Source organism: Pleurodeles waltl, chromosome 8, assembly GCF_031143425.1.
Source record: "Pleurodeles waltl isolate 20211129_DDA chromosome 8, aPleWal1.hap1.20221129, whole genome shotgun sequence".
NCBI lineage: Eukaryota > Metazoa > Chordata > Amphibia > Caudata > Salamandridae > Pleurodeles > Pleurodeles waltl.
Window position 1 is genome coordinate 155,662,732 of NC_090447.1, and position 24,473 is coordinate 155,687,204.

A 24,473-nucleotide genomic window follows, 5' to 3' on the forward strand; every position below is an offset into this window, starting at 1 on the left:
CTGCTCAGTGGTGGCAGTGGCAGTGCTGGTGTCGGGGCTGCCAGTGGTGGGGTGAGGCTCCAGCCCTTCCCCTGCAGCCTCGGATGGCTGCCCACTGGGGCTGCTGCTGCTGGCAGTGGTGCTGGTGGCAGTGCAGGTGGCGGTGCAGGTGGCGTTGCTGGCGGCGGTGCTGCCAGTGGTGGGGGGAGGCTCCAGTCCTTCCCCTGCAGCCTCGGACGGCTATCCACTGGGGCTGCTGCTGATGGCAGTGGTGCTGGGAGTGGTGCTGGTGGGAGTGCAGGTGGCAGTACAGGTGGCGGTGCTTGCGGCGGTGCTGCCAGTGATGGGGGGAGGCTCCAGCCCTTCCCCTGCAGCCTCGGACGGCTGAAGTGCCATGGCTGGTGTTGTTTGCTCAGATGATGCTCCAGCATCAGGCTCCAAATCCATCCTGCCTGCGGCATCTGTGCCTTTGTCATTTCCCTTGGCAGCTGGTGCTCCCTTCCTGCCCTTGGCAGCTGGTGGTGCCTCCTTGCTTCTGCCAGCTGGTGGTACCTCCTTGCTTCTGCCAGCTTGTGGTGCCTCCTTACTTCTGCAAGCTGGTGGTGCCTCCTTGCTCTGCCAGCTGGTGGTGCCTCCTTGCTTCTGCCAGCTGGTGCTCCTTTTTTGGATTTGCCAGCTGGTGCTCCCTTTTTGCCCTTGGCAGCTGGTGCAGGCACACTGGCTGTGTGGACGGGTGTCTTCACGGAGCCTCTCACAACTGCAGTGGCTGCAGAAACGACAGTGGTCAGGACTGGGTGGCTGAGGTGCTAGCCTGGATCCTGACCGCCCTGGCCCGAAGTGAAGGACAGGGGGGGAGGGGCAGGGAATAGGTCAAGGGTGGAAAGGAAAAGCTTTTTAGGGACACTGGGGCTGGAAGGGGGTGAAGGTTTGGGAGTGGAGGAACAGGGAGTGGTGGTAGGAGGTGGCTGTCTGCTGTTTGGGTGCATGAGCTGGATGCTGTTGTGAGGTGGATGGCTGTTGGGTGTCTGAGTGCTTGCGTTTGTGTACTTTGGGAGGAGGGGGCACAGACACAGTGGGAGAGGACACAGGGGATGTGTGCATGAATGTGGGGGTGGTGACTGCCAGTGATGGGCGTGTAGTGATAGGCGTGATGGTGATGGCGGTAGTGGATGAGGATGTAGTGCATGCAGGTGTGAGTGGATATGCTACTGGGACGGAGTTGGAGGAGAAGGAGGAGGCGAAGGGGGCCACAGTGGAGGCAGTGGATGTTGGTCTGTCTGCATCTGGATGGTGCTTGTGTGAGTGCCTGTGGAATGAAGTGTGGTGCTTTTGTTTGCCGGAGCCACTTCTTTGTGTAGATTTGGGTGCATGCTGGTCTGAAGGTGTGCTTGGGATAGTCTGGGGTTGAGGGGAATGGGACTGGGTAGAGGAAGTTGGGGAGGCTAGAGACAGGGACAATGGCTGCCATCAGGGAGGAAGTCAGAGCCTGGAATGATCTCTGTTGGGACGCCACGCAAGAGAGAATGCCCTCCAGGAATGCATTTGTTTGTTGCAAATGCCCTGCCAGACCCTGGATGGCATTCACTATGGTTGACTGCCCAACAGAAATGGATCGCAGGAGGTCAATAGACTCCTCACTGAGGGCAGCAGGGCTGACTGGGGTAGGGCCTGAGGTGCCTGGGTGAGCGGGCACGGGAAACACGCTGAGGGGCTGTTGGGAGGGCGGTGCTGGTACAGGGGGTGGCGGCTATACCTGTAGTTGGGGTGGTCACAGAGCTGTCAGCCACCACCAGGGAGCTTCCATCGGAGGAGGTGTCGCTGTCAGAACTGTCCCCTCCAGTCTCCGCCGTGGTGCTCCCCTCGCCCTCTGTCCCACTGGTGCACTCACCCTCGTGGATTTGGCCTCATGGACCATGTGGGATGCAGCTCCTTCCGTCGCCGGTGCCTCTGCTCCTCCGCCAGATGATGCTAGTGCACACAAGGACAGGGTGACAAAACAAAAAGGGGGGGAAGAGACAGAGGATACACTTGGTCAATGCCAGCAACAACACACACGTAACAGCCCTATGCACTAGGCCATGCACTACTAGTTACAATGCTAGTCACCAGGCCATGGAGTCCAATTTCTAACGCCAATAGCAGCACACCTGAAACCCACAGGACCCTGCCCAGTAGTAGATGCCCACTAGCATATTTGGGACTGGAGTGCATCAGACCCTGCCCATCATGGAACCTACCCTGCCATGTTCGTCCTGGCCTAGGGGCACTCAAAAACCCACATCCCTCACCCAGATTACACCTCAACACGTACAATTTTCTGATTCAGAAACTGTACTCACTGCCTTGTGGCTACTGTGATGCCTTGAAGGGCCCATCCAACTCCGGATAGGGCACCGCCAGGATGCAGAACATCAGGAGGGTCAGGGTACGACGGCCACCCCTTCCTCCTTGGGAGGCCATCCCCAGCTGGGCCTCCGCCGTCTTCCTTGCCCAGCAGCGTAGGTCCTCCCACCGTTTGCAACAGTGGGTGCTCTGCCTGTCAAAGACCCTCAGGGTCCGCACGTCCTTGGTGATGGCATGCCAAATACCCTTTTTCTGATGGGCGCTGACCTGCAGAAAAAGGTATTAGTCATACCGTCCGGACTGTTACACTCATGGCCCACCATATCCCTCCCATCCCCTTACGCACATCCATTGACCACCATACATGCAGCACTCTGCCCAGGACCCCGCAGCCACCCCCCCCTTACACGAGGCTTACACACACAGACTCCATGCATTCATGCCCCAAGCATCGTGCTCACAGTGTACTCACCTGTTGGTCTGGATGACCATAAAGTAAATGGTACTGGGGTAGAACCCCATCCACCATTCTCTCCAACTCCTCCGAAGTGAAGGCAGGAGCCCTTTCCCCAGACACTCAAGCCATGGTCACAGTGGCACTTGCAGTGTAGGTCCTCTCCTGTTGAAGGTCAGGTAGCAAGTGAGTGGACAGATAGAAAATGGCAGTCACGTCCGCGGCGGTGCGTACCGTCACCGCCGGCGTACATCACTATTGGCTACTGGAGTCCATAGGGCCCAATGATAACCAATGAGGTGTTGCACGGCGGTCATCGACCGCCTCCTGCAACGGCGCACAACGGCAGCGGAATTACCTAATTTCCACTTGTCCCTCCACACAGGTCAGGCAGCCGCCATTTCAGGGGGGCTCAGACCATGGCACCTAACTGCGTCACAGCAGACATAGGCACATTTACAGAACTACACATTAACATACTGTTTCTGTCACAACAGGCAAGGCATTTTTACTATGAGGATATGTTTGTATATGACCATCTGCTCACCGTTTTTCACCCAAGACTTCATCCGCTGCAGATGAATAGGAGATGGAGACATCCCCCGTGTACAGACCCCTGGTGGACCTGGCAACAATGGAGAACAGGCACATTATCCTCACCTACAGACTTGATAGGGCCACAATCCAAGAGCTGTGTGCCCAATTGGAGCCAGACCTGATCTCAGCTATCCGTCACTCCACTGGGATCCCCCCTCTTCTGCAAGTCCTATCAGTGCTAGATTTCTTGGCAAATGGCTCCTTCAAAGCGACAGTGGCCATGGCAGCAGGGATGTCACAGCCTATGTTCTCAAACGTGCTGGCCAGAGTGTTGTCTGCCCTGCTGAAACACATATGCAGCTACATAGTTTTCCCCCAGGTGGAGGATTTGGCCACAGTGAAGGATGACTTCCATGCACTGGGACATATCCCCAACATCATTGGTGCTATCGATGGTACACATATTGCCTTTGTTCCCCTACCTGGAGAAATGAACAGGTGTTCAGAAATTGAAAGAGCTTTCACTCTATGAATGTGCAGATAGTGTGCCTGGTGGACCAGTATATCTCCCATGTGAATGCAAAGCATCCCGGATCTGTGCATGATGCCTTTATCCTGAGGAATAGCAGCATACCATATGTGATGGCTCAACTCCAGAGGCACAGGGTGTGGCTAATAGGTGAGCCCATGGTCCCCACCCAGTGTATGTTGGTATATGGGTGTAGAGTTGGCCCTAAGGATGAGTGTCTGGCTAACAGGTATTCCTCAATATTTACAGGTGACTCTGGTTACCCCAACCTCTCATGGCTACTGACCCCAGTGAGGAATCCCAGGACAAGGGCAGAGGAATGTTACAATGAGGCACATGGGCGAATAAGGAGGATCATTGAGCACTCCTTTGGCCTCCTGAAGGCCGGGCTCAGGTGCCTCTGTCTGACAGGTGGATCCCTGGGCTACTCACCCAAGAAGGTCTGCCAGATCATAGTGGCATGTTGCACAACTTGGCCTTGAGACGCTAGGTGCCTTTTCTGCAGGAGGATTAGGCTGGAGATGGTCGTGTGGCAGTGGTGGAGCCTGTGGACAGTGACGAAGAGGAGGAAGAGGATGTGGACAACAGAACAACTATAATACAACAGTACTTCCAGTGACACACAGGTAAGACACTGTAAGCTCACCTTCCATTGCTGTTTTGTGAAGTGAATTTTCTCTGGTTGGCTGCTGTTCCCACTACAAAGGCCACTTATTGTACCCTTTAACATGTCTATTTGCAGATATGTGTGCCCTACTGTGGCTGCTGGTGTATTGACTGCAGCACATTACAGGTCATAACTATGTATACCTCACTGTACAGTCTATTTGCAATGTCTACAGCTTGTAAACAACTACATCCTTAAATCATTTGACGTATTCCATACTTGTTTATTTTGCAAGGGTGTTTATTTCATTGCTGAGAAGTAAATGGGGATGTGCAATGGGCTTGGGTGATTGTGGAGGAAAGTCCAGGATAGTGTCCAGTCTATTGGTATCACAGGTGCATTGTCCAAGAGGGCATAGGAAGGGGAGCAATGTTAGTTCAAGGTGGACAGGGTGACAGAGTGGGACACAAGGGTGACAATCAGGGGAGTCTTATTTCCTGGTGGGGGTCTTGGCAATGTTCTCTGGCTTCTGCCGGGATCGCAGTTACCGTTTGTGGGGTGGTTCTCCTTCTGCAGGGGGTGAGGTGATGGTGGCCTGTTGTTCCTGTGGTGGGGCCTCCTGTCCACTAGCATCAGCGGAGGTGGAAAGCTGTTAATCGGTGTGGCTAGTGTCAGGGGCCCGTTGGTGTGCCACTGCCTCCCTCATGGTGTTGGCCATGTCTGCCAGCACCCCTGCAATGGTGACCAGGGTGGTGTGGATGTCCTTCAGGTCCTCCCTGATCCCCAGGTACTGTCCCTCCTGCAGCAGCTGGTTCTCCTGCAACTTGGCCAGTATCTGGCCCATGGTCTCCTGGGAATGGTGGTATGCTCCCAGGATGTTGATGAGTGCCTCGTGGAGAGTCGGTTCCCTGGGCCTGTCCTCCCCCTGTCGCACAGCAGTCCTCCCAGCGTCCCTGTTGTCCTGTGGCTCTGTCCCCTGAACCGTGTGCCCACTGACACCAGGTCCCTGATCATCCTGTGTTTGATGGGTTGCCTGAGGTCCCTGCAGTGGTGGACACACTGCATATTGACGTGTCCTGGGGACAGTGGTATGGGCCCACTGGGTGGGTGCTGTGGTGTTGTTTCCTTAGTGGGGAGGGTCTGTGGTGGTATGGGACTGTGCCTGGGTAACCGACTGTCCAAAGGTCACTGATGGGCCAGGTTGGTTATCCAGATCCAGATGTGCAGAGGTGCTGTCATCACTGTGGGCCTCTTCTGGGTGGGGGGCTGGATGTTGCTGGCACCTCCTGTCCGGTGACATTGTGTGGGGGTCCTCTGGGGATGTAAATGCAGTGTTATTGTTACTGCGTGTGACATCTTGTGCATGGGTATGTTTCCCTCTATGGTTGTTATTACTAAGGCAGCTTTGGCTTGTGTGAGTTGTAATTTGGTTGGCTAAGTGATTGTCACTACTGTGCATGCTGTGGTGATGGGTGTCCACGCAGGGCTGTGAGTGGTGTCCATGCATTGGTGTTGCATGCAGTGCTGGGTACTGGGAGGGGTGGGTTGTGATGGTGAGGTGTGTGTGAGGTGGTGGGGTAATGGGGGTCAGGGTAGTGGTGGGAGTATGTGATGGCATGCAGGTAGTGGGGTGAAAGTAGTAAAGATTTGACTTAAAAGAATCCAGTCCTCCTGCTACTCCTGTCAGGCCCTCAGGATGCATGATTGCCAAGACTTGCTCCTCCCATGTTGTTAGATGTGGGTGAAGAGGTGGTGGTCCACCGCCAGTCCTCTGTACTGCTATCCGGTGTTTTGAAACCACGGAACGCACCTTCCCCCGTAGGTTGTTCCACCTCTTCCTGATGTCATCCCTTGTTCTGGGGTGCTGTCCCACGGCGTTGACCCTGTTCACGACTCTCCGCCATAGCTCCATCTTCCTTGCAATGGATGTCTGCTGCACCTGTGATCCGAATAGCTGGGGCTCTACCCGGATGATTTCCTCCACCATGACCCTTAGCTCCTCCTCAGAGAATCTGGGGTGTCTTTGTGGTGCCATGGGTGTAGTGTGTGTGGTGTGTGTGAGTGTGTGTGTGGTGATGTGTTGGGGTGTGTGTGGTGAGGTGCGTGGATGGTGTATGGGTGATGGTGTTCTGTGGCTCTGGTTCGGTGGGTGCTCCTGGCGTATCTCTCTCTGTTGTAAATTGTTTGTAGTGGTAAAGGGTTGTGGGTAATGTGGGTGTGTGTTTTATAGTGGTGTGGGTGTGTGTATGGGTGTCAGGTGTGTGTTATTTAAATTGACCAATGTAGTGGTGTTTTGTTAGGTTGTGTGTATTTTGAGAGCGCCGGTATGTACCGCCAATGGTTTACCGCGGTTGAATGTCCGCCTCAGTGATTCGTGGGTCATAATGCTGTGGGCGTATTTCTGTTGCCGTAACGGTGTGGGTTTTGATACCGCCATTTTATCACTGACCTTTGGTGTGGCGGACTTCTGTGTGTGTCTGCATAGTGGCGGATTTCTATGTTTTTTGTGTCATAATACGCATAAGCAGTATACCGCTGTGGTCGCGGTATGTTGGCGGCAGTCAATGTCATGATGAGGGCCCTAGTGTCTATGCATATATTTATTTTACAACCCTACAAATTCACTGAAAAAAACAAAGGTTAAAGTAATGTTATAGTTACGTGTAATAAAAATATGAGTGTTCACTTTAAAAAACCATTAGATATTCACTGAAAAACACAAAGGTTAAAGTAATGTTATAGTTTGGTGAATTTCTCACTGACAAGGTTAATTTTTTGAATGAAAAAGAACACAGAAATTCAGCAGTTATAGTTAGCAGCCCACCATGCACTGCTTAAGGCCTCACATAGGATATCACACATGACAGGTTTTATGACATTATTGATTGCATATAGCTATATAAATTGTTATAGCATTACACATACTATTGTTGATATTCACAGTCAGTCACAGATATATCGGTGCCCCTCATTGAGTATGATGTTTTATCTGTATTCAACTGTTCAGAGAAAGCGAAGCTGGTGAACGCCAATTGTAAAACATATGCATATGGCTGGGTCCAAACTGGAATGGCGTGGCAGGCAAAAAAACGGATGGATTACACCAAGATCTGTGACTGGGGGTGAATGTTTGATTTGTTCCGCCTTCTGTCATTCATCTGTTTTTGTTGCATTTGTCACCCTAAGTGGGAAGGATATGCCCAGACGTGGGTCCCGTGCTCGCTATGCCACCAGATTCAAGCTAGCCTGGCTGATGAGGGGTGATCCTCCAAAACTGGTCCCAGGATGCTTGTTTCTGGTCCAGGGAGGACCTGACCTGGCAGTTCAGGCTGGACTGTTTCAATGTGGAGCAGGGTCAAGACTGATTTGCATATGGCTTGTTCCAAACTAGAAAGGCATAGCAAGCAAACAAACTGATGGATTAAACCCAGATCTGTGACTGTGAGTGAATGTTTGATTTGTTCTGCACCCCACCCATCATCTGTTCTTTTTGCATATGTGAGGTTATAAGCAGTGCATTGAGGAGTGCAAGTCATAGTTAGTGCTGCAGGTGAATTTTAAAGCTAATTGTTTAGATTACTACTCTCTAGATTATTCTTTATATGCTATAAACTGTACACTATTTGGACGAGGACTCAAACTTTGGGGTTGATTCACAAACGTCATTCGCACTTGTGGCGGAGGCCCACAGTTATGGGTCTGAAGTCGTGGCGGGGGCTCCAGCCTCGTGGTGGAGGCCCCACAATTGTGGCACATCCTCCGCAATGTGTAACTGAAGTGTGGAGGTCCTACCATGAGTACAGGGCCCCAGCCACGAGTGCAGAGACCCTGACATGAGTGCAGACATCCCAGCTATGACTGCGTGGCCTCCACCATGAGGGAAGACCTCCCCCAACACGACTGCGGGGCCTGCGCCATGAGTGCGGAGGCCCTTTCTGAATATAGCTCATTGTTTTGGAGAACATTTTGCTGTAGATTTATTAGGCAAAATAATGGATTCACTTACAGGCTATCTAATTGATGATAAGACCTATGCTGGTTGCCCACCAGATCAACCACCAGTACAACACTGCATCTGTTGCTGTTATTTTTGCAGGGTGCATCTTTACCAGGCATGTCCTTAGTTGGTCAAGCTTCCAATGGGGCACGTTTGCTTTATTAGGGGTCCTTCCCAAAGGATTCCAGTGGTATTGAACCGAAGGGACCCCTCTGGGCTCCTTCTGCAGTTGCTTTCTGAATCAAACACCTTTGGATCACCCTGTAACTATGCCTGCAACACAGAACAAATTGCACAACATTGTTCATCATAGATGTAAGGCAAAGGGGGTGAATGATAGGGTTTGTTTGTTTTCAAAAACTGGCAAGAGGAGAAAACCAGGAAAAGGGAAGTATATAAAGTCTCCCAGCCACCCTTTCCTCCTCCATCAGGAAGTGAAACTACGGTAGGCGGTTGGATTCACAGTCACCCCCAGCCCTGAGTGGCTGGTGGAGGAGGGGTGTGTGTGTATGGTCAAGGAATACAGTGTTACGCTGTTGCCTGCCAAAATGTCACAGTTTACAAAGTGAAGCCACGTGGCGTTGATAAGCAATTACCAAACACACATACTACAAAACCTGAATAATGCATGCAAAAGAATAAGATACCATGGGCCAATGAATGAGGCCAAACTAGTTTGTGCTGGAGACAGTGTTGCAGCAGGTCTATTCTTCAGGGTGGTGGATTAAGTTCTGGGTGACCCAAGGATGGATAACGATCATAAAACATACGCTGGTTGTCTGCCTGATTTTCCAACAAGCACCAGGAGTACACTACAACTTGTGCTGTATCTTTTGGAGATCACACTACATATGGACCCTATGGTCCAGGAAACTGAATCTGTGCAAAAGGGTGGAGCATTATCAAGCAAACCCTAAACTATTAAGGCTTGCGACTGGCTGTTGGATTTAGAGGTGCTGTTACTTTCTTTCCAGGACCCTAATATGAGGATTCCTGAGGTATTTGCATGAAATGCCCCCTTTAGGCTCCTTCCAGTGGTTGCTTTCCGCACCAAAAATTTTTTAGATCATCCTGTAAATCTGCCAAGCCTCAGCAGCAGCAGCCACCGCCAGCTGTGAAGCCCCTCCACAACCCAAGCTTTTCCACGTTCATTATTTACCTACTGCCAGCCGCTTCTAGGAAGCCCTGCAGATCCAACAGGAATGTAAGTAGGATTTCCTTGAACCTGACCGGCATGGTCAAACAGTGCAATGGCAAGACGGTGACTCCGTTATCTAGGGGACAGAACAACAGTAAAAGTGAAAGTTTCCATTTTATGAAGCAATTCATGGAAACTTATGCACAAAAAATAATATGTTGGGAGTGGAGGATTATATATATGTCCAAAACTCGTTGTTAGCTTTACCATTGTATACATTTTTCTTTACTCATTGCAACATACTCACTATTTGCATATGGACCCAACCCATTGAAATTCCTTTTTTGTGAATGTGCAGGGCGATCACATCATCTATTCAGGACTTTATTTTTAAAACATCTCTTAATTTTTTTAATTGAGAAAGAATCTGATGTGCCCTTCTTCCTTTCTTTCAAACCGATTATGATATAATCTAATCTAATTCACTTGTAAGGACATCTCCTAATCAACAATTAGAAAATGTAAGAGCAATTGTATGCCAGAACAATGCTTCTCTCTGTTGGAAAGCCCGTAGATTGTGATGACACAACATTTGGCATAAAAGAGAGTCGCTGTCAACGAGTAGCAATTTTGCTAAATTGGTTTAGTAGATGGTAATAATTTTGAAAATATTTAGGTAGACTAATTAATATTTCTATTACGGATTTATAAATGGTACTCATATTTGGTAAAAGTAGCTGACTAGTGTTATTAGAGCAGTTCAATCTTACAATCATTTTTAAATTAAATAATTGCATTAAGGATCACAATAACGTCACTTCTTGTGACTATTGATGTAGCTAGGAGTGGTAACCGCTCCTGATCTCATCACTAACATCTCCATATATTTGAGGGAGGGCTGTAAGGTAGATTTCACAGTTGTTAATAGTTTTTCCCTCCGCTTTTGTTATTTTTTGCGAAAGTTGTTTCTGTTGGGGGTCTCTAAGGAGTGAGGAAACCAGCATTATAGACAGCGGAGCCAGAAGCAGAAATGATGCAGTAACCTGCTCAGGAGAAGCAGTGACAATACAAAAAAACAAAAGGGATAAGCAGTGACTACATTAATGGAATAGATATAGGCAGCAATTGTGAGTAGAGTAAAAGAAGAAAGTGCCATCATCATTGTTCAGAGGTATTTGTTTCAACAACAATCATCAAAACAGGAGTTAATCTATGTATATGTGCACTGCCTTGGAAAAACAACCAGTCTAAGAATCAACTAGTTTCCAAAGCTGGTTGTCCAATGATTAGTACACAAAACAGTCATGGCACAAACAATGGTAAACTTTGGTTTTAACTAACATTTGGTTTTCAATGCAAATGTGTCTGCTGGTGCGGTGGGATACCAATACACATTTCTGAATCCTGAAGACTGCAATGGCACGAATTAACCTTTTATACACCTGCTATCTCGGAAGCTACCCTTTTTAGGGTACAGACTGTTGCCTGTTGGCAATCAGACCTATTGTAGCCAATAAGATTTAATGTGGCTTGACTCAGAGTGAGCGTAATGTTCGCCACTGCTCATCTTTCGACAGCTTTGTTGTCTCCCTGAGTTCCATGTTCCTAATTTGATGGCATGCCTTGTTATTCTTGTGTTTGTCACACTCAAGGAGTATTTTGGCTCACCATGTTTTCATTGGATGAGTTGTATGCCTCCAGTGCTGATGGCACAATCTTGCATCTTGTGTTCCTCCCTGTTCCTCCTCATCCTCCCTCGGGCATCACCCATGCTTTCACTGCTGCTACCTTACATCAGCAGGCAGCCATCTGGGTGGGGGATGTGACGAGCATAGGCAAAGCAAAAAGGTGTCACAGTTCTCCATTTGACAAACTACAGTTGTTTGTCCCACCGGCTGCTGCATGTGGTCAATACCTTTAAAGCTCCCTGGGCATGGTCAATGACATGGCTATGCCTAGCCTATGTTAGGGCTGATTGGGCAGATGAGCTGCAGCTCATCCTCCTCTCTAGTACTAATTGGTGGAGTTGCAGGGTGACTGCTTCTCCTCTGACACTGATTGGTGAAGGTGCAGCCCTGACTCCCTTCCCACACTGATAGGTGGAGCACTTGAGTCAGAGGTGAGCGCATGGACTGTCCATGTGTGGTGCTGGATTGTAGACTGCAGCAATGATAGTGGAACTCGATCAGGTCCAGTCCAATTCTGACCCTATGATATATGGGTACAGTAGCTTTTAAAAAATAACCTAGGTGTGAAACTTCCACCTTGCCTGAAGAGTAACAGGTTTGAAAGAAGCATGTGGTAAATTTCGACTCTGTCGTCAGGCATCCAAGGTGGAAAAATAGTCATTGTTACTAGTTATTCTCCTCTAGTGTCCTCAAATACCTTGTATTCGCTTCACTCCTCGTGCCCATTTCCCTCTTCCCTTTTTATCCCATTTCCCTCTTTTTCACTCTATAATTCCTTCCTTGCTCCGCACCACACCTTTTCGCCTTCTCTTTGGTCCCACTTTCCCTTGCACTATAATCCCTCCTTTGTTCTTTACCTCATCCTTTTTCTTTCGTTTGCTTTCTATCCCTTTTGATCAGTTCTCTTTCTCTCCTCTCTTCCCACGTGGGAAGGATGAACCTCTCGTGTGTGTCAGCACCTCCACAGATCTGAATTCCAGATCTTTCGCCCTTTCATTTTCTTTCATTCTTTCCTTAGCTCTCCGCTCTGTGCTTCTCGTTTCCTATCTCTCACTCTTTTTCGTTGCTCTCTAGCTCTCTAGCTCTCTTTGCCTCTAGCCTTCTTTCTCTTTAAATGGGTAAGCGCCTTCCCCTTGTCTACCTCCTCATGTGTAAGTGATGAATAATGCAGAGCTCCCAGGTCTCCAGGGTTCACGTGTGAGTAGTTTATCCAGTCCTGGTTTACTATTTGTATTCTGGGGTTTAAGTCCTAATTCTGCAAGTGAAGTAACGGGGCTACCAAGCAGGAATGCACAGAAAGATCCTGGCCTGGATGAGCTGCTCGTGCATGGACCTGGAACCTCGAGGGCTGTGATACTGGTACTGTTCACCGATACAAAGACCACCCGTTGCATTAACTCTGGAGAGCACACAAGCTCCGTCTTTAGGTAATAACACAAGGTATGGAAAGCTGTGCGACGAACGTGCTCATGAAATCTGATATTTTTTTCTTGAGTTATCGTCCTGGACTTCCTGAACTTAAATGGTCACAACCTCCCACGAACCCATTGCTTCTGCCCAAATGCCCACCCACATACACTATGGCAAGACTCTCTCTCACTCTGTCTCTCTCCATTATTCCCCCCTCAATTCTCCGCGCCCCTGTTTCAACGTTGATCAAAGCAGCAGAAGCGAATATGGAAATTACTCACTTCTCTCTGCAACAACTGCTAAGAACTACATTAACAGGCGTCACATACCCATGTCTTTTCGCAATAACACTGAGCCAGTCCATCCACAGTGACTCACACCAACGCGTGCATAAACCACTCACCCACAGCATCACCATCATCACCCTCTAACACACCCAGTTCCGCTACCCATTTTCCATTGCAGCTCATAGACACCTCATAACTCATTACAGCTGCTCAAATCAGTCATCCTCACTCACGAACAGAGACCAGTGACTACATTTGCTCATAATTTACCCAATAACGCTCATCCACTTGCTTACACCATTCACTCACCCACAGCCTCTTGAAACGACACTCACGTACAATACCAGACACTCATACTCCAAACATAACTTACAGCTTGCCACATAACCTACTCAACTCAGCCGCTCGTACCACCTGGCAGCTCACAAAGCCACTCACAACAGCATTCAGCCTCCCACTCACTTCTGTCTTTGGTTATAGGATCAGTAATTGCTCTGACCACTCACTGATGGTCAACCATTTACAAAAACCCTCACTTGCGATACAAGTAACTTGCAATATCACTCACCTCCACAAAGACCCAGAGCCAGTCACCACAGTACACATTAATCCACTTAGCTATTGACAAAACTACACATCCACTCACAGCACCCCTCAGCACCAACGTGCTCACATTACCACCCACTCGTTTAATTACATCATTTACACCACTCACATTCAACATCATCACTCAACCCCTTTCTACGTTACTCACCCATATCCTGTCTGTCAAGAGTCTTGCTCTAACAGTCAATCAAGATAAGACCCTCACATATAGAAAACCATGTATTTGTAACACCACTCAGCCACCCCTGCACAGTCATCAACATCCACTTATCCACCATCAACTAACTACCATCCAGCTAAAACACAAACATCCACTCTAATTGCACGATCACACATGCCCCACCATCCATTCAGCTGTACACAATGAGAACACCGTTGCATGTTCAGCCAACACATGAGCCATCCATAGACACACATAATACTAACCACACTTCATAACACATCCCAATGCACACATTAATCACGCTATTCGCTCATTCAGCCAGTTACAAAAGCATTTACTTGCTATTCAAATCCCAATAATTATGTCAATGCACTTGCTAGATTACATATTTGTACAATCCTCCCTTAGCTCATAGACTTTGACTTCCCTACTTAGCCACTGATTGAGTACCTCACAAAACTGCTTAGCCACTTACACCACTCGAATTTTCACAAAGCCACATTCACCACAGCACACAGTTCCAGCCACTAGTACAACTCAAGCTTATTCCCTACACTACAAACCTTAGCACTTGATACAATATATAGTTAAAATGCTAACACGGTCCCAGTACCACTAACTAAACACCATTGACAGCCTAGACCAACAACTAGCAGTAACACCAATTTGCAGCTCCAGTCATTCATGCCACACACTAACACTTGTCAACAACCACTGACACCAGCACTCAAAGGCTACCACTCACACCCTACTACATCACGTACACACACACTTAGCTCTATTACCACCACTTGCTCACAGTGTTGACTCAGTCTCAGCCATATACCAGGGAAGATGTCCTTAACCTAGCCAGCTTTTACATGGACCCCCGGTTGGATGCCCTGGGAGGAGAGGATGAACTAGGGTAGTGGTTGTCTGACGCTCCCACGACCTGAGTGTGATTAAACATCCACGACCTTTTTTCATCTTCTCCTTCGTAGCAGAAACATTGCTAACACTCAGACACATATGCCTTTTATTCAGCCTCAGTTGCACCATCATTATATCACAACAGAACCCCAGCTTCACGGAAGAACCATACACACCCCACACCAGTCTCAAAAGGAATATCATGCACATCAACAACCTACTCACCCACAACCACTCACACTATTCATCAATGTCTCTCACAATGTCCCTTATTCAGCACATCACTCAGCAAGAATCACTTATGAAACATCCTTGACACATGTTCAAAACCACTCACATCATACGACTCAGCCACTCAAAACCACACTTTCCATACTCTTTACCCACAGCAACTTAAGAGAGCATGTGCTAAAAACACTATCCCTCAGTCACTTGTAGAACTCAAAACTACAATATTAATTATAACCTCCTTGCACCTCCCACCAAAAATAATCGCCACAGCCTATTTTCAGAATGAGCTGCTACATTTTATGACATAACTCTGCTGTGCGGGCGTACGTGTGAGAGTGTGTGTGTGTGTGTGTGTGTGAGAGAGAGAGAGAGAGAGAGAGAGAGAGAGAGAGAGATCAGCATTGCCCCTACATTCGCTGTACTTCTTCCCGTGAGGGAATCTTGTTCCGACTCTGTACATAAAAGGCCTGTGGTTTTGCAGCGAAGGCTTGAGCCACCATTTAAAGTGCTCTAGCTTACTTGTCAACTCACCCATGTTTGGCGGGTGTCATCGTATTTTGTACTATTCACCGCCTTACAAACAAAACTTCCAGATAGGCTATAATGGATTCATCCTGTCTTCAAACGTATATTACACCCCCAGAAAAAGTGTTCATTTCCTATATACCTTAATGGACTCACCCACTTAAATGTCTCACTTCACCTGCATTTTTGAGGCAAGAGGTTGCCGGGCATGCTCTAGTAACAGCAGCCTGAAGCCCTTTATTCACTCAAGAGCCAGAAGGTGGTGACCCTTCACTTAGTCATCACTTCTTTCTCCTCTCTCTTTTGTTTGTACTCAGCCCTTCTATGTCTCAACCCTTCCTAAGCCCACGGTCCCTGGATAGTGCCTCAGGTCTTACACACGAGCCAGGGGCTGGTTGCGGTTTTCTTGCCTTGCCTTAAAACCACCACAATTAATCTCTGCTCCCATCTCTCACTTCCTGGCCACTACTGCAGCCAGACACCGCTATTGACTTCCCATTGCTTGAAAATGTGTGCCGCCGTCTGCATAGCCAAAAGCAGCCACTCCATTTCTGAATATTATTTTTTATGCTTCAAAAATGGCCGGAATTGCAGTCTTGGATGTGGATGCCCGTGCTTGTGATGCAATTTTGGGAGCATTGACAAAACCAATAGCTGCAGATGAACATCTTGTCATTTTATTTTCTTTGCTTCCTAGATGCCTGCCAGATTGTGTTAAAATGCAATGTAACTGACATCTTAGCAGTAAGAAAAATAGCATTCCAAGAGGGCGAATGTACCCTGTGTTCATTAGATGGCCTTCTACACCCAATGTGATGACTGTCTTTGAAGTGAAAAAAGTCACATTCCAAGACTGCAAGCACACCAATTGTCTTTGGCAATGCTTGCATAAAATATACAAAACCAATGCCAGCAAACATCAAGCAATCGAAAAACAACACCAATTAGCTTTGTTAGTGCTTGTTTTAAAATGAACAGCAATGGTGACCTTTCAGAGCTTATCAAGGAAATTTCCACCCCAAGCCAATGAGCTAACACCTGCACCAGGAGGCTGAAATTCTCAGGATCAGAAATTACAGCCCTTCTCAGGGGTGTAGCTTAGTCAGTGACTTTAGAGGGGTGTGAACCTCAAATGTCCCAACCCAAAAAGCTGTGAGCTCCAGGGTGGAGTGGTGAGATGACCAAGGTTCAAGAAAGACTTTTCCCTTGAGGAATAGTGTCAGTGCATTAGGTGGGCCTCTGTCTAAAGTGGGGCAGTTAGCTAAAAACTATGACTTGAAGTGCTACACCTATTGCTACTGATTGGACTATTCGCAAGCATTCATCCGATCACCTTTTGAGTGTTTGATTACCCGTGGTACGTTTTAAAACCTGAGCCTGTTGCAACTTTCCAAGCCTACTACTACTAATGTTTGTGAGTTCCAAAAAGTAGTAAATTTGCATCCAGTCAAGGAGTACTTCTATACTTTCGACTCAGGCTGCCCCAGACCCGACTAACATGTCAAAAGTGCATGTATTTGGGGAGTGTGGCATCCCAAACACCCCCCTGAAGCTACACCCCTGCCACTTCCATAGCAAATTGGCAGGGAGGCAAAATCTGTTACACAAATGGTATTTTTAAAGTTTTCTGTCACGCACACTTTTCTGTAATTGAGTTCCGGTCTTTTGGCATATTTGTGTAGCTTCTAGAGCTGATGTAAAATGGTAACCAAGAGAACGTGCATAGCATCCTTCCTCTCAATGTCAAAGTGTACTGGCATAGAGCACTACAAAGTCGTGCAAATCAACTTTAAACAATTAAACACAGACACAAAAATAGCGTTAGCAGACATAAACACAATCATGTCCGGCAAAACTTATGGATACAAAAACATGAATTTGATCCAAAAGGCATGGGAAGGAAACAGGGACAATAGCACTGGCTCTTATGTGATGTCAGATGCATGTGTGAATCACTGTATATGCAGTGATAGTACAATTAATCTCACGTGAACACAAGCTGAATCCTGTTTGAATTACAATGGTGTGCAACTCGAACATTTAAAACAGGAATTAACACATTTTGTTCTCCCAAACAGAACAATTAACCACAAATTATTTCGTAAGGTTGAGCAGAGAAAACATGTCAGTAGACAGAAATCAACAACAGTCCCATTTCCAGCCAAAAGAACAAGTACTGACAAAGCCTCTAGGTCAGGGTTTTATGTGTTATTACACACAGCATTAGCACGTTAGAGTGAGACATACGAGAGCCAGCACGAGCGGTCAGAGGGGGTTGTGGTAGTAAAGTAGTCCCTCGTGTAGTTCATTGCAAGCACTAGAGTGGAGGCAGGATACCTCAAATAGCTAATAGCATTAGGTAAGAGATATATAGCCTACTCGGCTGAGGCAAGTCGTCATTGACAAAATGTCCAGCCAATGGGTGAAAGAGGTTGGTCGCTGAAAGCCAGTACTTAAAGGTAGGGCCCCAAACCATACTCTATCTATAGGTTTAGACATTGATCTACTTGACAGGTTCGCTGCAAACACTGCACCTGAAAAAATGCTATGGAAAGTACAGCCAGGATTTACAGCAGGTACACAATGTGCTTAACAGCCAACAATCATGTCATAGTCATGGGGCATAGCGCCATAACACAGAGCTTTATAAGCACCTGCTCTGGTAAAGAAAGACGATTGTAAAAAAACAGACGTTAAAGCACGTGTGACATTGACATAGACGAAAAACTAAAAACATTGAACTAAATGCTATTTATTCTGTGCCCTTCAGACCTACAGTTAAAAATAAAGATGCAGCCAAATTTGATAAAAATTCTGACATTTTTGAACAAAAGTTATGACGCAGCTTAAACCTACCTGACTGTACCACTCAGCTTCCTGAAACGAACACCGAGGCCGACATTGCCAGTGCCGGAGTAATTCAGCTGCGGTAGTTTTACACCCTAAATTCCTAATACTGCAGGTTTTGGTACTTCTGAGATGCAGGATTAGAAAATTAGTGAAGAATTAGGAGTAATCTGATAATGGCACTTTATGGATTGGGGAAAACGTGACTTGTTACTGTTGTATTATAATGCTGGGAGTCCTAGTGACTGCTTAGCAACAGGACATGGATTGGAATGGGGGGATGGGATAGATTGGAAGGCAGTGGACAGTTGCTGACTGTGATCTGCCAGGGTTGGATGTATACACCTTGATGGCAATAAAAGACTTAAAAAGGAGAGAAATGGAATGGTGTCTTTTTAAAGTGTCGAAGAGGATGGGATGCCTTTTCTATGAACCAACCCGGGCAATATTTTAAACCTGAGGTGGTGCATAAACTCGTGTGGTGGTGATGAACGAGTTGTTAAATGAATCAGCTGATTTGTGGAGGAAAATGGAAGGCTGGCAGTGTGTAGAAGTGCACCTAGAAAACTGAATCTGGTGTACTGAGGAGCTACAAGTTGAAACACCTCAGATTGCAGCACTAATGGGTGGAACGGTGTTTTTATCTGAAGCTGCAGTCACTTGTATATACGACAACAGTCAGCAAGGTATTCGGGAATATAAGTGATGTTAAAAAAATTCAAAGAAGAGATTGTGCATATTTTAAACCCAGCGCTTACCTTGCGCTGAAGCGGTGGAACCGTTTATTTTTCACTCACATGTTTTAGTTTGAAAAAAGCGTTCGAACCGTGTGGCGAGTGGCAGCTGACGTCATATTATAGCCGGAATCCCTTCTGGAGAGAAACGTTGTTAGTAGGACATTAGAGTGATATTAGGAATTGCCTGTAGAAAATGGATGGAATGTTTGCACGTAGACAAAACAAGGGAAACCGCCCTTAGAAATCAGACGGAGCGGCATTTACAGCATTACGGGGGGATTTTGCACGCAGTATTTATTTGTGTCTAGAGTTTTGAGGAGCGATTCTCTGCTTGTTTGAAGGAATGCACGGAGGTTTTGAACAGAACAGTTATTCTTTGGTGGCAGAGTTTCAAGAGAATATTGTATTGGTTGGAGGAACGTGTCAAGAGTGAATGCTACTACGTTGACAGGACTACAGTGACTACTTTAATTGTTTTAGTTTGTTTTTTATACACATTCATTTTTGTAAGGTAACATTATGCAATCAATAGCACCTCCACCCACATTTTTGGCAGTGCCTGGTGAACCAAGTATGCCTTCGGAGGATTGGCAAGAAGCATTCGAAACTTACTTGGAGGCATTGGGCGGGGCTATTTTATGGCTAAAAGAAAACTGGCATTGTTGAAACACAATTTAGGTGTAGAAGGTCGGAAGGCATTGAAGACATTGCCGTATGTGAGTGTTATTATGAATGGGGATGGTGGATTAGATGAAGAGGGGGATGAAGAACATGTGTATACCAAAGCAATGGGGGTGTTAGAAAATCATTACAGTAGAAAGACTAGTATTGTGGTAGAACGTCATAGGTTCTTTTCAAGAACGCAAGCACCCCATGAGTCGATTGATCAATTTGTTAGTGCATTGCCGACTTTAGCAAACGTGCAAATTCAGAGACTTACATGAAGAAATAATTAGAGATCAATTGATAAATCGTACTAAAAATGTAAGAATTCAAGAGAAGTTGTTAAGTTTAAAAGATCCATCTTTAGATGAAGCAATAGTAGTTGTGAAACGTTTAGAGGATACTTCACATAATGTTAAGGAGCTAGGAAAAAAGATGCAGAGGACATGTCGGTACAAGCTGTTGACAAAATCAAATATAACAAAAACAACAGCAAAGGGGATGTAAAAAAAAGATGCTATAGATGTGGAAGTATAAAACATTTGGCATCTTCATTGAATTACCCTGCTATGGATGCTGAGTGTTTCAAATGTGACAGAATGGGACATTTTTCTAAAGTGAGCAATCAGAAAAGGGCACTAAACAAAAAAAAGTGTGAATTTTCTTACGAAATGAAGTTCAGAAGGAGGGACATACTTCATTGAATGATGATCACATGGAGGTGTTTATGCTTAACAATGTCACCACAGAAGAAGGGATGCAGGAGAAGAATATTTGTATGTTAGACAATGATCAATATAGACCTCCAGAATGTGTTGTGAGTATAAATGGCATGCTGATAAGTATGTGGGCAGATTCACGTTCTCCCTAAACGCCTATTGATAAGGAGACATGGTGTAAACTAGGACAAAGTGATTTATCCAGATCCAAGATAGAACTGGTTGGGTATGTGGGGAACAGAATACCCATTGTGGGTTGTTTTTCAAGGAAGGATGATGTTTAAACAGAAAGAAATGACATGTTGGGTGTATGTGGTGGAGAGTGGTCGGTGTCTATTAGGGTGGAACGAACAAAGAGCGTTGAAGGTATTGTTGAATCGCAATACTGAAGAACAAGTTTCAACCGTGTTGCATGAGGATACCAAAAAATGGAAAACTGAATTTCCTAATTTATTTGGTGACACGTTGGGATGTCTAAAAAAAATGTCAACATAAAATTGTCTTGAAGGAGGGTGCAGTGCCAAAGATGCACAAAGTGAGAAGTGTACCAGTAGTGTTGAAGGACGTGCTAAAGGCAGAACTCTAAAAAAATTTGGAGATAGAGATGATAGAGGATTGAATCATCAGAATGGTTAAGTCCAGTAGTTTTGGCACAGAAGCCGAATGGCAAGATCAGGATGTGTGTGGATTTAAAAGACCTGAATGACAATAAATGGATAGATAAACATCCCATACCTAATACAAATGAGCTACTAGCTGGGATTCAAGGTGGGAAAGTGTATTCAACTCTTGATTTATCAAGTGCGTACCATCAGATTATGTTGCATCCAGAATCAAAACATCTTACATCCTTTATCATGCCTGAAGGGGCGTCTAGATTTATACGCATGCCATTCGGTCTTGCATCTGCTTTGGCAGTGTTTCAAAGGGTTATGCAAAGTTTGTTAGGTGGGGCTGAGAACGTGATTTTTTTTTAGGATGATGTGTTAGTGTGGGCGGAAAATGTGGAGGAGCATGACAGAGTAATGAGGAAGGTATGCCGAATTTTTGAGAATGCAGGACTAATTTGCAAGTTTGTATGCTAGAGTGTTGAGTATGTAGGTCATACTAGATCTGGAGATGGTATAAATCTTAAAGTTAGTTTGATGGAGGCAATTGAAAAGGCACCCATTCCAGCTGATAAAGACCAGTTAAGATCATTCCTGGGTTTGGCAGAGTATTATGCCAAATTTGTGAAAATGTTTGCTGATATAGCATAACCATTGCATGTGTTAATGAAGAAGAATCAGAAGTATGTATGGTCAGAAGAATGTCACCAGCATTTGACAATCTCAAAAGAAGTATTATTAATGCTGTTGAGCTGAAACCTTTGGTGATACAGAATTAACTGATGCTAGTATGTATGGTTTGCGAGCGGTTTTGATCAGAGTACATACAGGGAAAAATCATGTTATAGCATTTGCTTCAAGAACTTTGAAAGGAGGTGAGGTGACTTATTCTGCGATAGAAAAGGAGGCACTTGCTTGTTGGTGGGGAATTCAGTATTTCAGGAATTATGTGTGGGGGAGAAAATTTGAATTACGAACAGATCATAAACCGTTAGTTGATATTTTTACCACAAAGGGTGCCAGTCGAGCATCTTCGAGAATAGCGAAATGGATATATAGATTGCAAGAGTATACCTTTACTGTGAAATATGTACTGGGTGTGGCAATGTAAATGCCGATTGTTTGTCAAGATTGCCAATAGAAGGAACTAATGAAGATGAAGATGAGGATTGGTTGGAAGACATGAAAACCAAAGCTATATGTGAAGAGGTATGGAAGACAACTGTGGATGAGGATGCGGAGATGCAAGTGTTAAAGAAGACTTTGGACAAGCATTGGTCGAGGTTAGGAGAGAATTCCAGGATGGCGGCTAATTATAAGAATGTGTGGTCGGAACAATCTGAACAGGACAGTCTTGTGAAGAGAGGAGGTAAGTCGATCGTGCCGTACAAGTTAAGAGAGAATTCTACATGAGGATTATGGGGGTATGTCAGGTACGAAGAGGAAGGCAGGGGAGGATTTTGGGTGGCCAGATATGGATCAGGATGTGAAAAGGTGTATGAGAAATTGTCTGTGTTGTGCGCTTAGTGACAAGACACATGTTAGTGAGAAAACTCCTGTTGTTCCGAATCCGTTTCCATGCAAACCATGGTAGAAGGTGGGGATGGATGTGTGTTGTCCGTTTGAATTTGGTGGAAGTGGAAGATACTATGCGATTGTAATGAAGTACCGTTATTCCAAATGGCCAGAGGTTAGTGTGGTGAAGGATGTCAAGTCGAGTATGATTGTAGAGTTCTGTGAAGAAATATGGAGAAGAGAAGGTTATCCTGAAGATGTAGTGACTGATAATGTTCCTCCATTCACATCTAGTGAATTTGAAGATTACTTAGTATGTTGTGGTGTTAAGCACATTAAGACGGCTGTAGCACATTCTAGGGAAAATTGATTGGTGGAAAGGTTCAACAGGGTGTTGAATGAGAATATACAATTATCACTTCAGAATGGATTAAATTGGAAGAGGGAAGTTAAGAATTTATTGTGGAGTTATCGCACCACTCCACATTGCCTTACAATGGAGACCCCATTTATGTTGTCAAAAGGTAGTAAATCATGTACTACGGCTGTACCTGGTTGAAAGGGCAAAGCAGGTAAGGGAGAGGTAGAAGAAAGGAAATTGTTGAGTCGGGTTGAGAAAGATGCAAGGGAAATTATGATGAAAGAATAATGAGTACGGTGAAAGAGTGTAAGTTTGCGGTTGGAGACTGGGTGCGGACCAGGATGTGGAGATGAACTAGAAAGGGCTTATCTAAATGGTCTATGCCTAAGCAGGTAATCAGAGTAAGGAGATACAGTGTAGATTTGGATGATGGTAGGAGATGGAATTTGAAAAGTGTGATCAAATATAATGATGTGGAAATGCAAGAGTAGAATGAAGATGGTTTTGGAAACAATGGAGGAAGTGATGGGAAGGAGGTAGTGCAGATGAGGAAAAGAGTGGTTAGAAAACCAGGTTAATTGAAAGATTATTACACAGAGTAGTACTTCTAGTAGCGATGGGTTGGTGTGTTGTACTCTGGGTAATTGTTATGGTAAGTGTGTGTGTAAAGTGTGTTTTTTTGGGTGTATTGTTTGTTTGATATGCTAGCTCATGTATATAGTTTTGGTTATTATAGGAATGGAGATATGTTGTATTAAGTTGTGTTAAAATGCTGGGAGTCCCAGTGACTGCTTAGCAACAGGAAATGGAATTGGAATGGGGAATGGGATAGATTGTAAGGCAGTGGACAGTTGCTGGCTGTGATCTGCCAGTGTTGGATGTATACACCTTGATGGCAATAAAAGACTTAAAAAGGAGAGAAATGGAACAGCGTCTTTTTAGTTACTGCACCAATTAGTGCATGCAGTCACCCAAATCCAGTCATTTCTCCAGAATAAGCTCTACCTGGTTTTAACTGGTAGATTGACCCCGCTAGTACTCATGGTAATATCGAATATTACACCTCTCTAAAAGCACCATGATTTGTGCCAGGTTGCATTTTTTAAGCAATTCTTAGACTGTTGCAGTTCCTTTCGTTATATTTCCAGGATTGTGTTTTGTTTTCCAAAAAAGTTTGCGATGCCTCGAATACTGAATTATGCTTCACACTATGGGACGTAGATGTCCAGGTGCCAAACAACGGCGCTTGTGTAGTGCCGTTATGCACACCTCAACGTCATTGACTTTACTCTCTCTGTTACATATCTACACATTTAAGAACGTGTGTGGAGGGGTGGTAGAGTGCTTTGTTTTACATCATGTATGCCTGTATATTGTATGTATATGAGCTATTTACAGCCTATACAAGGCAAAGCTAGTTACAAACCACTGTAAAAGCCTAACAGAGACCCCTTGGTGTTCCACAATTTACATCCAGAAACTGGGACCTATCTCTAAACGTTTCTTCCAGGGAAGCTTGATGTAAGAGACAATCTTGAGTATTTTTGTAATGATCCTTTGACCATTTGATTTTTTCAATCTTGATTCTGCCACAGATATAACATGGAAACAGCAAATCTG

At 45.8% G+C, this 24,473-nt stretch overlaps 1 long non-coding RNA gene across 2 annotated transcripts in view; it reads right to left on the minus strand.

Annotated features, from left to right (window-relative positions):
* Positions 1-19,158, minus strand: part of LOC138249840 (uncharacterized) — a 61,459-nt gene extending 42,301 nt beyond the window's left edge. Inside the window, exon 1 of one of the 2 annotated variants that reach the window (XR_011194849.1) lies at positions 19,048-19,158. This is a non-coding gene — a long non-coding RNA (uncharacterized lncRNA). Of the gene's footprint in view, positions 1-19,008 lie in introns of both variants that reach the window. The other variant, XR_011194848.1, reaches the window with a different exon arrangement.
* Between the last annotated feature and the right edge of the window lie 5,315 nt (positions 19,159-24,473).